A 16,572-nucleotide genomic window follows, 5' to 3' on the forward strand; every position below is an offset into this window, starting at 1 on the left:
CACTTTACATTTGCCCAAACCCATAGAATGCACAACAGCAAGAGTGGACCTTAAACTGTGGACTTGGAGTAATAATCATGTATCAATGTAGGTTTATGAACCATACAAAATATACCATTCTGGTAGGAGATATCAGTAACTACATTTGCAGGATACAGGGTTATGGAATATCTCTGAAAGTTTACTATTTTGATATGAATCTAAGACTGCTCTACAAAATCAGATCTTAACAATTCAAAGCAGCTACCATTTATATAACTTTTTCTCTGTGCAGAAAACTAGAAGCTATCATTTAATTCTCATTCAACACTTAATTCTTGTAACCACCCTATGAAACAAATGCTATTATCTCAATTTTTTTGTTTGTTTTTTTCCTGTACCAGGAATTGAACTCATGACCTTGTGCTTGCCAGGCAGGTGATGTGCCGCTGAGCTAAATCCCCAGCCCCTCAATTTTATAGAAGAGAAAAGGGAAGCTTGACTAGGCAGTACACTTTGCCTGAAATACATAGCTAGCAACCCAGAAAGTCAGGATTCTAATGCACAGGTTAACTTTTATTTTTCTGTAAGGAACCAAATAGTAAACATTTTGGCTTTGTGGGTCATATGGTCTCAGTCACAACCTCACAACTACTCAACTTTACTATTATACCACAAAAATAGCTAAAGATAGCATGTATATTAATGAGTATGGCTGTATTTCAGTAAAACTTTATTTATAAAAATAGTCAGGCAACCTTGATCTGCATTGCAGATTTTCTGTCCCCTGTTGTTGCCCAAGACTGGCCCAAACTTCTTGACTCAGATTTTATGAAAAATTGTAGGACAGATGTGGTGGTGCACACCTGTAATCTCAATACTATAGAGGCTGAGGCAGGAGGATCACTGTGAGTTTGAGGCCAGCCTGCGCTGCATAATGAGTTCAAGGCCAGCCTGAACAACATATCAAAACACTGTCTCAAAAACAAAAATATTGTATTGTATAATTTTCTGTCCATGTAACATCTAGCAGAGAATCATAAATGAATAGGCACTCACTAAATACTTACTCATGTAATGACTAATGAAGAAATTAATTCAACTAATACTACTTCTGAGGTACTGTTATAAGAAATATTTTTTTAGGGTATACATATATATATATATGTATATATATATATATCTCAGTGAACAAAACAAACCCTCATAAAGAGCTTAAAATCTATAAATCACAAAATGATAAAAGACTGCATTAGCTTTATATTGTTGCCAGAACAAATTGCCACAAACATAGCGGCTTAAAACAACACAAATATATTATTTTAATGTCCATTACTATCAAAAGTCCATTATGAGTCTTCTCAGGCTAAAATGAAGGCATTAACAGAGCTGCATTCCTTCAGGAGCATCTAGAAGATTTATTTCCTCATTCATTTTACGGTTCTTGGCAGATTTTAGTTCCTTAAACATAGTTTCTCCCTGCATCTGAAAACCAGTAATTGGGCATTGAGTCATTCCCCAGCTGCCATTTTTCTCTCTGAATATAGCCAAGAAAAGTTCTCTGATTTTAAGGTCTCATGCGATTATATTGGGACCACTTGGATAATCCAGGATGATTTCCCTATATCAAGATCCTTAACTTTAGTCACAATCATAAAGTTCTTTTCGCTATGTAAGGTAACATATTTGTCACTTTCAGAAATTAAAACAGATATCTTGGAAGAGCAACTTTATTCTGTCAACCACAAATGCCACCATACCATTTTATGTTAAATCTGATTAATTTGATTTTTCAAATGGACTATACTTCTTGTCGGTTAATATATGACATAAATTATATTTACTTTTATCATGCATGATAATCTACTCACATTAGAAAAAAATATCATTTCCCTACCCTTATTCAAAGCTGTAAACTCAGACTTGCTGATTCTTGAGCCAGTCCTAAATAATGTCAGCCATGTTTCACAAACTCATATGTAATAATGAAAACAAGTTATTATGCCATTATCCTGACATATATTAAGTTTGAACACAGAGTGTAGACTGGTTTCTGTCTAAAAATGTAAAATTCCTACATGTTCTTGGACATACTCTGCCCCTGGCTTTGCCATGTTTTCTGAGGTCACTTGAGTAGGCCTCTGCCTGGATATTTTGTGGCGCCAGAAATCTAAGTCAGGGCCACACATATGCTAATCAAGTGTTTTGCCCCTGAGCTGTATCCCCACCTCTACCTTGGTTTTCTGATTTGCCCTTCAATTCCAATGCAATGCCTAGAGCGTTAGATACAAAATTGCTATCTCTCCTGAGCCTTATCAGTTTCTCCCACTGTACAAGATCAAGTCTTCCTCCAATTTAGTATAGACAGTATCCAACCATAACCCAAGATCCCAACTCTAGGAAAGCCACTTTCTGGTACTATACCTTTTGTTGATGACAGACTGTCTAAACTGGCCCAAGTTCCCCTATGCTACAACATAGGCTCGGTCTGTTGATCATTCTAGCTTTTCAAATCTAAGCTTATCCTTAAAGCTAGCCTAGTTCTAAAACCAACCTCAGGTCCATTTTTTGGTTTTCCTTAATGACCCACTACTCATGTTCAAACCTTGTAGAATTTTCAATTCAACTTTGTCTTCCTTCCCCACTTTTAATTACCATATTATGCTGATTATAATAAGACAAACAATACAGAAGGACAATTCAGGGGAAAGAGCTTCAGAGAAAAAGTCTACCTTTTATCCCCCAAACTTTCAGAAACTCTTGCTAATGAAGTACCCCCAAGTCAGAGGAAAACCCTCTTTATAATCTCTGAAATGAAGGAGACTTCTGCAAAGACTAAAAAGTTCTGGTTCAAATAGAGAGGACATCAATCTTGGATTGATTGTCCCTGGACATCAATCTTGGAGTTTTAAAGATCTGGTTTCTTATCCAGCCTCGGCCGCCTACTTTGACAATTTTTTCAACTAGGAGATGCAAATTACGCCTGCTTCACGGGTTATTGTGTAAATTAAATGAAATAATGAGTATGAAAGCACTTTGTAAACTGTGCATGTCAGCTGTTATCCTTATGATTACCCTGCTAATGCCCCCCTATCACCACTGCAGCAAATATTCCAACTGTTCAGGGCGCAAGATGAATATTTTAATGCGAGTCTTTCAAATTCATTCAGGAGACAATTTACTTTTGTTTTATCATGTTAGCAGAGGTCATTTTAGTGCAGTCCTGTCCATCAAGTTTCATTTTGGATAGAGTTCAGTCTAATTGAAACTCCCAATAATAGGTTTGGCTCTACTTAAAGATTCATTCAACCACACTCTCTGAAAGCACAAGCCAACATTTGTGCATATTTGTATCATAAATCATACACTAACCAGTGCCAAAAGCAGTCACCTCTTTTGTGAATCAGTCTCTGATTCCAAGACTGAATTAGCCCCTTCTTTGTCTATTTTCTGTCATGTGTTGCCAACGTCATTATAACATTTATAATAAAGTATTATAATGGTGTCTTTGACCTTCCTCCACAAGAAATCGTGAGCAGCTTTAGGGTAGAGATATAGTATTTGGATTTTTATTCATGCTGCACAGTAGACAGCAATACATGTTTATTGAAATGAAGGCAGGAACATAAGGAGTCCCAGACCATGGGGAAATCACCCATTAGAGAGTGACAGTGTTCTAGTATACCTCAGGTAATCACAGATTTCAAATACAGGAGAAAAAAAGTAAAGAAAAATCATCCTTTCCCAGAATCTCTAATTCACCTTTCTATAACATATTTAAAAGATAATTAGTTGTTTGTAAGTGCAATGTAAGTTAAATTATTTCAAACACCTCACATTGGATATATGGGAAAAGAAAAGAACGATCCTCACATTGGATATATGGGAAAGAAAAAGCAGCTTATTTGAAGTTTTTAGTCCCTGGATGAGACATCCTATTCGTTCTGGAGAAGGGGAGAACCTGGGGTTGATATAAAGAAGACATCTAGCATTATATACATATACACTTTGAGGGAAGATCAGAGAGGCAGGAAATTTTCTCATTTAACAAGTTGTTTCTGTTTTAATTACACATTTTGAAGTGATAACATCACCTATAATACCATAAAATTCATTATTAGTACATTCTTCTCAATATTTTTAGTTATATCTCAGCCCATATAACCCTTGAACTAAAATGCAAAAAGATTCTGTGCTGTGGGATGCATTTTTGAAAGCACTGATACCACTGGAATATATGACCCTCCTGAGGGAAGTGAGAGATCCAAGTCTCAATAACTAGGAGACTGCACTTTGCTTTTATGTTCTCAAATGTTGACATGTACCCCCGGGGTCTTGCTGAAGTAATGATTCTGATGAAGTAGGCCTGGGGATGGTCCTGTGAGTTCATATATCTAACAATTTCCCAGGTGATGCCCAAGCTGCTTATCTGCAGACAGAACATTTAATAACAAAGTTCTGGTAGCCATTGTGAATTCATCATCAGTGAAATTTCTAAGGTAGCCTGCCACTGTATCTTCCCTATGCCAGTGGTTCTGAATATTTTCCCTATTAACACCTTTTACTTAAGAGAATACTTGCTTTAATAAACAGTCTTGAAATATTGGACCAATCATTCAGTTAGCTCAAATTTAATCACTATGCAAAATGTGGCTCATGCAATGATTAAGAAATGATAACGTCCTTGGCAGATAAGGCAAATTATGTTGAGCCACAGTTTTTCCTCTGCAAATTCCTTTCCCATGACTCACTTCACATGTGGATTCTGAGGGATGTCACTGAAGGCAGAGTCTGTGATGAGTGTCAAAAAATATAGTTTGGCAATTCCATCCTAAAAGAAAGGCCAAAATGCCCATCCAAACAGTCACAGGAGAAGAGATTCTCATCTCATATAAGCATTTTCTAATAATGAGAGAGCACTTAGGATAATTTAAGTGACCAGGAGAGCTAATCCAGACAGCCATTAATCAGTAGTGACAAATTGAAAAGCCTTAAAAGTAAAGAAGCTGTGTTTTCCAGTGCTTTCCATATTCTATTTTAACTGTGTCCTACAGTTAATAAAACTGCATCCTCACCAATCCATTCTCCATACCACTAATAACACTTATTTTAGCTAAGGATTCAAGAGTGTAATCTTTAAGTGATAGGAAAAGTACAGTCAAAATCAATTCTCCCATTGAAATATTCAAATTCAACTTAAAAGTTTTCCCTCTGTCTTTTCTACTCTCACTAATCCTCCCTGCCTTAATCATTGGATAATTGTTCTTCATTTCATCCCTGTCTTAATCATTGGATAATTTAAATTTTATGAGAGAAATCACATTTTAAATGTACTTATATAAGCTACTATTTAATTTTGTAATGAATTCTAAGTAAAGAAATAAATCCTTCTTTGTGAATGATCATCCCAAAAAATCTGCTAACAAAATTTTATCTTGTTATTTAAAAACAGAATATACGTGTATTTTAAGTCTATGTAAAACTCTGTCTCTCTAGTGTCTAATTCGAAAAAAGGGCAACTAGCATTTATGGGATGGGAAAGTACACAAGGCTGGCAAGAGCCGGAGATGGCTACCAGTAGCAAGGCTGAAAATTTAAGGGGAGAGAGCCATTACATAGAAATGAAGCCCAGGGCTTGTAGGAAAGAGATGCTCTATGCCCTTTAAAACAGGAGTACGGGTATTTCTCCCCCACTGACCAAATCCAATTCTGATTGAGGACACCCACAAGGTGAGACTCCTAAAACACATATCAGGTAGAGAGGCATGGAGACGGAGTTTGTGAGGTCAAAACAAAAAGTCCCAGCACCTGGCACAGGGGCACACACAGGTAGCATATAGACAGTAAGATAAATCAGGAAAAGTGCACTTACTGAAGGTTGAGCTCTGAATGTTCTCTCCCTAGTCAGCTCCAGAATGTCAGAGCAGCCAGGCTTTGATAATCCAGGCAAAAAATTGGATGGTTCACCTCTGAGAAAAGAAAAGAAAATTTAAGATTTAGAAGATAAAAATTGAGGGAAATTATTTTAAAAGGAGAGAAATGAAACATGTGAAGTCAAGTATCAAGCCAATGATCCCTCCATTCAACATGAACAATAGTTGGAGACTTTCAGAGTGACAAGAGAGGAAATTACCCCAAAAGGAGATTCAGGAAAATTTTCAAGCTAGATTTCCAGATTGAAATGACTTGCCACCTATACAGCACAACGAATTAAGACAGTCCCTCACCAAAAGGCATATTACCGTGGAGAGTAAGGACACTGAGACAAAGTGAAGGGACCATAAGCTTCCAGAAAAGAAAAACAATCAAGTCATATGCAAAGGATCAGAAAGGAGACTATTTGTGATGTTTTAACAGCACCACAAAAATTGAAGGCAAATGAACAATGTCTCCAAACTTTAGAAAGGACATAATATTAAATGATAATTCTATGTTCAACTGAATTATCAAATACTTTTACAGATATGTGAGAACTCTAAATTTTGCCATAGAGGTAACTCTTTCTCATTTAGCTATATTTTTAGAAGCAAGTCTTTCTTATTGAGCTATAGAAATATGTGTTATACCAACATGGAGGGTGTAAACCAGAATAGAGGAGAAAAATGAATGCAGGATACACAGAACTCAGACAGTAGCATATGCATTAGGCATGGAGAATAAACAGTCTATTTTTGAAAGACTTCTTCTAGGACAACTTAGCAAAATTCCTGAAGTGTATGAGTGCACTAAGGAAAGATTTATAGAATTGGCAAAAGGAGCTGAGTAATTGACAAGTAATGGGTAACTAAGTATAAGACAAGGCAATTATTGGTTTTAGCAAACCAAAATATCTACGCAAAAAGAAAAGAGAATCAAAATACGTTAGAGAGTTCAGGTACAGATAGGGGTTACATAGTTAAATTAATGTAAACATTAAAGACTTATGAACTTATGTTTTGCTCTAAATATATGAGAAGGATAGAGTGACAGGAAGTCTGACTATGTGGGTGGAGAAAAAAGACAACTAAGTCTTGGCCTTATTTTCTGGAATGTTACTCAAAAATCTTTAAACCTGGGAAAGCGATAAGTAGGGATAAAAGGAAATGGAGATAAATACACAAAGATCTAGCTAAAACATTATTGAATTTTTCACTAATAATTTAAAAAAAGTATGTGAAAATATGCAAAATGTTCATGAAAATTTAAAATTATTTAAAATGTTTCAATTTTTAGTGTTAAATGATAAGATATAGGTATAAATGATATGAGTGTGTTCTGTAATTTCTGAGATGGGGCAGTTCAAAAATCATTGCTTATCACTTCTTTTTATGGCTTTTTAATACATTTACCTTCAAAACTGAACTCTAGCTATCCCAATTTTTCCATAAAATATGATTAAATAAAATCTTAGTCTTAAACCACTATTTTACTAAAACATAAAAAAGAACCTAAATGCATCTTTGAGAATTTATATAATTTCTACTATATTAATCAACTTTTGTACCATGTTTATATTACAAATTAAAATTTTTTTCAAAACTTGGTGTTACCTCTAATGAAATACTGTAAGTTTGAAATAACAGAAACTTCTTGCTATGTTATAGGCGATAATAATAAATCTTATTTTCTAAAACTGATTTCCTTTTTCAAGACTTTGATAAACAGTTTCTAATAATGATAATTTCCCAGGACAATTTAAAGACTGTACTTTACAACTCCTAATTAAGTTCTGTAGCCTCAACATGCCAACATTACCATACGTCAACAGTGTGATATTTTTCCCTCCTGTTTGAATACTTTCATTTAAAATCTGTAATAGAAAAAATCTCTCTTATTCATTTAACCATTTCTCTAACTAGGGAAAAAGAAGAAATTATGACTATATATTATGTTTAGAGAATGGATATAAAATGAGAAATATGCTAAGAAAATATAAAGATTTCCCTTAAGTAGTAATTTGAAAAGAATTTATGCCTGTGACAATTTAAACCGTACAAAAAGTGAGTAGAAGAACAAAAATAGGAAAATGTCATCATAAATTCTAAATCAAAAGATGAAAACAGGGGCTGGGGATTTAGCTCAGCGGCAAAAGCGCCTGCCTGGCAAGCTCAAGGTCGTGAGTTCAGTTCCCGGTACCGGAGAAAAACCAAAAAAAAAAAAAAAAAAAAAAAAGATGAAAACAACTTCTCAGGCTCTTTGACTCTATCTATCTATGTATGAACATATAAAACACTCACATTTATTAATCCTAAAAATAGGACTATATGATAAATCCTATAAGAACCTATTTTACAGAAAATGAAGCTGAGATATGGAAACTGAAGAAAATTAGATGGTAAGAAATTTGTAAATCAAACATCTTTGCACAAAATCTGTGCTTTAATTAGTCAGTATTCTGGAACATTTCATTTAACTTTTTAAAAGTCTCCTTCTTCTCCCCTCGCCCTGTCTCTTGGATGCATTCATATGTATTTGTAGTACATAGTGATCCTATTCCTTGTAGGGATTTGGTACATGCACATAATAAATCAAAATTCCTTTGTTTTGCATTTTTTAAAAATTTCTTCTAGTCTCTATTTTTGTCCCTTCCTTTCTTTCCCCTTCCTCCCTTCCTTATTCCCCTCCACATTTGAACATTTCTTCCCATTTTCCAGTATCTATTATACATTTTGGTCTTATTTATATTTTCAGTTTGTCACACCAGAGAAACAATGTAGTATTTAAAGACATGAGTCTGATTTATTTCACTAAAGAGTATGGTCTCAAGGTGCATCCATTTGGCTAGAAATGTCTCAAGCTAATCTTTCTTTATGGCAGAATAGTATCCCATCGTATAAAAAAACATATCTTTCTTATCTATTCATAACAAATGGGCATTTGGTCTCTTACCAAGAATTACCTATTACAAACTGTGCTGCTTTAAATATGGGTTGGCATATATTGCTCTGGTATGATTCTTTTAATTCTTTCAGGAAGACAGCAAGAAGGGGAATACCTGGGTCAAATGCAATGTCTCGTTTTAGTTTTTTGAGGAATCTTGACACTAATTTCCAGAATGGTTGCACCAGTCTACACTCCCACCAACAGTGGAGAAAGGTTTCCTTTCCCCTAGAACCCAGCCAGCATTGGTTATTAGTTCATTTCTTGAAAATATTCATTCTTTTTGGAGTGATATGTAGTCCCAGAACTGTTTTAATGTGCATCTCTTGAATGATCAGTGATGTTCAACATTTTTTTCACATATTTATTTGCAACTTCTACTTCTTGATCTAGGAAGTATCTGTTCATTTCAGATTCCCATTTCTGGGTTGGGTCTTTAAATTAGGAGGGATCTAATTTTTTTCAGTTCTTTAACTAAATATTACTGCTTTGTCTGAGGAATACCTGTCAAAATTTTATCCCACACCGTGGGTTGTGTCTTAATTCTGTTTGTAGTTTCTTTTGCTGTTCAAAAGCTTTTTAATAAAGATGAGATCTGAGCTGTCCATTATTGGGATATTTTCTGTGGTACTGGGGTTTTGTTCATTAAGTCTTTGCTAGCACAATGATTTCAAGAGTTCTACCTCTTCTATCTACCAACAGATTTACTGTTTCTGTTTTAATATTTTGATCTTTGATCCATTTTTATTTTAATTTAGTGCATGGGGAAAGATATTGGTCTAGTTTTAGTCTTTGGTATGTGGAAATCTACTTTTTCAAGCAACATTTATTAAAGAGGCTAGTTTTCTTTCAATGAAGGTGCTTGGTTCCTTTGTCAAACATAAGGTGTCTGAGTGTGTTTGGAGTTGTTTCTGCACCTTCTAATCTATTCCATTGATCCATAGGTCTTTTTCTGAGTACTATGCTATTTTTATCATAGTAGCTTTGTAGTATTATTTCCAGTCAGGGATTGTTGTGCCTCCTTGCTTGCCTTTGTTGCACAGAATTGCTATTGCTATTCTAAGTCTCTTCTGGTTCCAAATAAATTTTAGGGTTCTTTTTTCTAATTCTATGAGATATGCTATTGGTATTTTCATTGGGACTGCACTGAATCTGTATAACGATCTTTGAAGCGTAGCCATTTTCATTATATTGGTTCTTCTTTCCCAAGAACAAGGAATATCTTTCCATTTTCTGATATCATCTTTAATCTATTTCACTGAACTTTATTTCAGTATAAAGGTGCTCTTCCGCCCTCTGTAGATTGATTCCTAAGTATTTCATTTTTTAATGTTATTGTGAAAGGTGTTGTTTTCCTAACTTCTCTCTCAGGGATTTTGGGATTGGAGTACAGGAATGTTATTGATGTTTGAGTGTTGACTTTTCATCTAGCTATGCCACTGAATTTAGCTATTAAACCTACAAGTCTTTGGGTGAGTTTCTGATGTCTTCTATGTAGAGTAACATGGCATCTACAAATCAAGATAATTTAACTTCTTCCTTGTCTATCCTGATTCCCTTTACTTCTTTCTTTTGTCTAACTGCTCTGGTTGTTTCCAGAACTATATTAAAAAGGAGTACGGATAGCTGACAATCTTGTCTTGCTCCTAGTTTTATAGTGGAAGTTTTCAGTTTTTGTCCAATCAGCGTGATGATGTATGTTGGTTTGTCATAGATGGCTTTTATCACATGTAGACAAAAGCCATCTATTCCAGTTTTCTGTAGGTTTTTAAATTAAGTTTATTGGTACAATTTATATATACATAATGATCACATTCATCAGAGGGCATTTGTACCTATACATGATATATTGAGGTTCCTATATTTTTCAATCACCTCCTTCCCTTCGACACCTCTTTCCCTCCTCATTTACTAAGCTTTGTTTCAATTTTATACTTCTGTTAGGGTTGTCATCCCAAAGATACACGTGGTCATGGGAGGTGGGTTTTTTGGAGGCAAGTGAATCTGGAGTTTTTGTTTGATCAACAGTTTAGTGTTAGGATTAAGGGTGTGAGTGCTACACTCGACCTATTGCCACATAGTCTGCATACAGTATAAGGGACAGAAAGAGGCTTGCTATCTCCTCCTCTCTTGTTGAAATGGTATCTTACCCCACTGTGAATGGTTGCCCCTCTGTCATGCCACCCTGCCTTAGAGAAAGGCAATTATGAACTGAAACCTCTATTAACTACGGGCTAAATAAGCATTCCCCCTTTAACACTGGGTGGAGGGCAATTTGTCTCAGCACTAAGAAAAGTAACTAAGATACTTTTTTATACTCTTTTTTACTTTTCCCCCCACTCCTAGCTAGTTCACCTTTCTTTTGAACAATTTGTTTCTATTGCACAATACTCATTACACACTTTGGCCCTTATATAAAGTTTACATTTCTCACACCAAAGAAATAATGTGATATTTACACATAGGTGTCTGATTTATTTCACTTAAAAGTGTGGTCTCAAGATGCATTCATTTACCTACAAATGCCTCAAGCTTATCCTTCTTTATGGCTGAGATTTTCTGTTAAAATAAAAGACATTTTTATATTGTCCTCAGTTGATGGACATTTGGATTGTTTCCAAAATTTAGCTCTTTTGAACTCTCCTGTTATTAACATGGGTGTGCATATATCACTGTGGTATGATGTTTTTAATTCATCTAGGAAGATGCCCAGCAGCGAGAAGAGCTGTGTCAAATGGAACCTCTAGTCCTAGCTTTTTTGAGGAATCTCCACCTCCACAGCCCTGCCAGCATTTATTATTGGTTGATTTTTCAATAATTGCCATCCTTTCTGGAGTGAGATGGAATCTCCTCATTGTTTTACTTTGCATCTCTCAAATGATAGGCAATGTTGCACATTTTTCATATATTTATTAGTCATTTGCATTTCTTCCTCTGAGAAGTATGTATTCATCTCAGATGTCCATTTTGGATTGGGTCTTTAAATTAGGTGGGATCTAATTGTTTTCAATTCTTTATATGCTCCAGATATTAGTCTTTTGTCAGGGAGAAAGCTGGGTAAAAATTTCCCCACTTTGTGGGTTGTCAGTTCACCCTATGGCAATTTCTTTTGTTGTGCCAAAGGTTTTTAACAGCATGACATCCCAGTTCTTGACTTTTGGTAGTATTTTTCATGGGATATAGGTTTTGTTCATGAATTCTTTGCCTAGAACTATGTCTTCCAGTGTTTTACCTATCCTCTCCTCTAGCAAATTTAGTGTTTCCATTTTAATATTTAAGCTTTGATCCGTTTTGATGTTAATTTAGTGTATGGTGAGAGACACGAGTCTAGTTTTAGTCTTTAGCATGTGGAAAGCAAGTTTGTCCAGCACCATTCATTAAAGAGGCTATTTTTCTTCCAGTGGACATGTGTGGCTCCTTTGTCAAAGAGAAAGTGGTTGAGTATATTTGCAGTTGTTTCTGCATCTTCTAATCTGTAACATTCATCCTCAGGTTTGGGAGTATTTTGTGGCAGTACCATACTGTTTTTATCACAGTGACTTTGTAGTACAATGTCAAGTCAGATTGTGATGCCCCCTGCTTTGTCTTTATTGCTTAGGATTGTTTTTGCTATTCTAGGTCTCCTCTGGTTCCAAATGAATTTTGGAAAGATTTTCTCTAATTCTGTGAGGTATGCTAATGGTATTTTGATGGAGATTCCATGAAATCTGTATAGAAATTTTGAGATGATGGCCATTTTTACTATTTTGGTTCTTCCTATCGATGAGCAAGGGATATCTTCCCATTTTCTAAATGTTCTGTTTGGTCTCCTTTTATTTATTTTTTTTTTCGGTTTTGGTTTTTTTCCTGTACTGGGAATCAAGCTCATGACCTTGCACTTGCCAAGCAGGCACTGTGCTGCTGAGCTAAATCCCCAGCCCCTGGTCTCCTTTTTCAGAGTACTGAAATTTTTAATGGAGAGACCTTTTACTTACTTTGTTGCATTGATTCCTATGTATTTCATTTTTTTCAATGATATTGTGAAATGTGTTATTTCCTTAATTTCTTTCTCACTATGCATGTTGTTTGTGTGCAGGAATGTTACAGATTTTTGAGTGTTGACTTTATATCTACCTATACTGCTGAATTTAATTATTAAATCTGGAAGTTTTTTGGTGGAGTTTTGGGGGTCTTTTATGTAAAGTATTGTGTCAACTGCAAATAATGATAATTTGACTGTTCCTTTCCAACCCTTATTAGGTTTATTTCTTTTTCTTCTCTAATTTCTCTGGCTAATGTTTCCAGAACTATATCAAAAAGAAGTGTTGATAATAGACATCCTTTTCTTGTTACTGGTTTTAGAATGAAAGTTAAAAGCTATTTAGTATATCGATGGCTGTTGGTTTGTCCTAGATGGCTTTTATGAGACAGAGATAAAGGCCATCTATTCCAATTTTCTGTAGGGTTTTTATCATGAATGTGTATTGGATTTTCAAATGATTTTCTGCCTCTATTGAGATGATCATGGGATTTTTTTATCTCTGGATCTGCTGATATGGTGTATTACATGTATTGATTTGTGTATGTGGAACCATCTCTGCATCCTTGGGACGAATCTCACGTGGATATGGTATATAATCTTCTCAATGATTTGCTGCACTCTGTTTGTGAGTATCTTATTGAGGATATTTACATCTACGTTCATTAGGGAGATTAGCCTATAGTTCTCTTTTTTAGGTTGGATCCTTCTCTGGTTTTGGCATCAAGGTAAGTCTTTTATGTTTTCTTGAGTCTTTTCTTTCCATTTTTTTTTTTTGATGAGGTCAGTTAAGTTTTTGTCAATTTTATTTAATCTTTTAAAGAAATAACTCTCCAAATCACAGATTCTATATATTGTTTTCTCAGTCTCAGCTGCATTAATTTATGCAATGATTTTTATAATTTCCTCCCTTGTATAAGCTTGAGCTTGATTTCCTCTTCTTTTTTAATAAAATTTGAGGTTCAACATTATGTGTTTTATTTGAGCTCAGTCAGCTTTTCTGATATGGGAATTTAATGATGTAAATTTCTCTTTAAACCTGCTTTCATTGCATCCCATAAGTCCTGGTGTGTTGTATTAGTATTACCATTTAAATGTAGAATCTGTCTAATATCTTCTTTTATTTCATCTGTGACTCATTGGTTGTTCAGGAGGGTGTGATTTTATTATGATGTGTTTATGAGGTTTTTGTGGTTTCTTTTGCCATTGATTTCTAATGTTTTTAAACTATGGTCTGATGATATGCATGGTATTATTCCAATTCCTTTGAATTTCCTGAAACATATTCTATGAGCTAGTATGTGTTCTAATTTGAAGAATATCCTATGTGCAGTTAAGTAGAATGTGTATTCTGATATTGTGGGATGGAACATTCTATAGATATCTACTAAGTACATTTGTTCATAGATTTGGTTCAGCTCTAATATTTCTCTGGTTTTTGTGTAGTTATTCCACCTGTTTGTGACAGTGGAGTACTGAGAACTCAAAATACAATAGTGCTTCTTTGATTTTTCACGTTTATTCATATTTGTTATATTTATATTTGAATGCACTAATATTTGGTTGATATAATACTACTATTTATGATTGTTAACATTCCCTTTTAGATTTTTCCCATTACAAAGATGTAGTGACCTTCTCTGTCTCTCTTAATCAGCATTGGCTTGAAATCCATTTTCTCTGAAAAGGGAATACTTACCCTTGCATGTTTGTGGGTTCTTATCACATGAAGTATTGCTTCCATCCCTTGACTTTCAGTCTGTGAATTTCCTTTTCAGTTAAATGTGTTTCCTGTATGCAGCATATGTTGGATCTTGCTTCTTGATCTGTCTCTTTTGGTTGGTGAATTGAGACTATTTTCATTCATAGTTATAACTGACATATATTGACTAATCCCTGTCATATTACTTTTCTGTTGTGGTTCCCTCCCCCTACCCAAACTTAGTTACTTGCCTTGCTTGGTGGATTCATTCTGTTGTGGTTCATGGAGTTGTAGTTCTCATCATCTCTTTCTAGAATATCCATCAGAACATTGTAGTGTGCTAATTTGGTAGTAATGATTTTCTTCAGGTGTTCTCTGTCATGGAAATATCTTATTTCTCCATCAATTTTGAACAATAGTTTTGTAGGGTACAACAATCTGGGCTGGAAGTTGTCATACTTTAAGGCTTAGAATACTTCACCAAGTTGTCCTTGACTTGAGAGCTTGTGGAGAGTAGCCTGCTGTGTTTCTGGTGGACATTCCTTTATAGGTGATTTTTTTTTCTCCCAGAATTTGTTATTCTATATTTGTGTTGTGGAATGTTGACTATTATATGCCTTAGTGTTGATTTTTTTCATCATGGTTTATTGCAGCTCAACATTCCTCACATACCTGGATGTCAAATTCTTTTTCCATACTTCAGAAGTGTTCCATCATTATTTCCCTGAACAAGTTTTTATGTCATTTGTGCTATCTCCTGCTTTTTCATTGACTCTGATCAATCTTATAGTCCTCTTTGCATCATGTAGCAGCTGTTAGACTGATTTCTCATGGTCACTTCTATGTTTAAAAGGTCTTTCTTTTCATGATTGCTAACTTCATGGGGTTTTTTTTTGTGTTACTGGGAATTGAAATCAGGACCTTGTGCTTGCTAGGCACATGCTTGTGCCACTGAGCTATATCACCAGCCAAACGATTGCTATCTTCAATCCTGTCTTCTATATCTAATATTGTGTCCTCACATTGTCTCATTCTGCTACATATAATATCAAGTGTACTTGGTTAACATCAAGAGTACTTTCAAAGGAATTTTTAAACTCCTGCATATATGTTAAAATCTGTTTCATGCATTCCATTTCTTTTTTATGCTGGACATTCATGGTTTCCATCAATACCCTAAGCTCCTCTATTTTTTAAGTCTGTATCTGCTCTAGAGTCACTAATTATATACATCAGTATGGTCACCATTTTTCAAGAACCTCATTCATCTGCTTTGTTACTTCTGCTTTACCTCTTCAGCGAGTCCAGGTGGGTAACTTTCAAATTTTTTCACTTCATTTTGACTGGGGTTTTCCTATAGGGAGCTGGAAATCTGAGCTTACATTTTGCTTCTGTGTTTCTGATTTTCTATTTTTTATTTCAATTCCTGGGTTGATGCTTATAAGTCGGTTATGGTACATAGCTTTATTACTAGTATTGAGAACCCTTTGGAAATGACTACTTCTCAGTGATGTCTTTCAGGTATATTTTTTGGGTTTTGAATCTGTTGCAAGGTCCTAGAGCTTCAGTTTGCTGGGATCAGAAGTTGCTGCCTATTTGGCCTGAGTTTTTGGCAGTAGTCTATAATATTGTTTATGACTCTTAGTCAATCTCAGTCTTGGCTTCCTCAGAAAACAACTGATTTCCAACAATTATGTCGTTCGAACTGATTTCAAACAATTATGTTGGGTAAACTAGTGCAATCGTAATAAAAATGGCATCAAACACAGCCTAGAAAATGACAAACTGTGATACCTATTAATTTGCCACGTTTAACCGTATGAACTAGATTTGTGGTTATATAACAGAATCTAAAACAAATCAGAAAATTGTATCCAGTAATTATGCTCTCCATATGGTGATTTTAATCTCAAGGAAGAAAATTTAAAATGTGTTAGGTGGAATAGAGAAATAGAAAAAGAGGAACACATTAGAAACAAGGCTGGAGGACAAAGGAAGATTGCAACAATTTTGA

This window comes from Chinchilla lanigera, unplaced genomic scaffold (genome assembly GCF_000276665.1).
Source record: "Chinchilla lanigera isolate Chin_1 unplaced genomic scaffold, ChiLan1.0 scaffold00108, whole genome shotgun sequence".
NCBI lineage: Eukaryota > Metazoa > Chordata > Mammalia > Rodentia > Chinchillidae > Chinchilla > Chinchilla lanigera.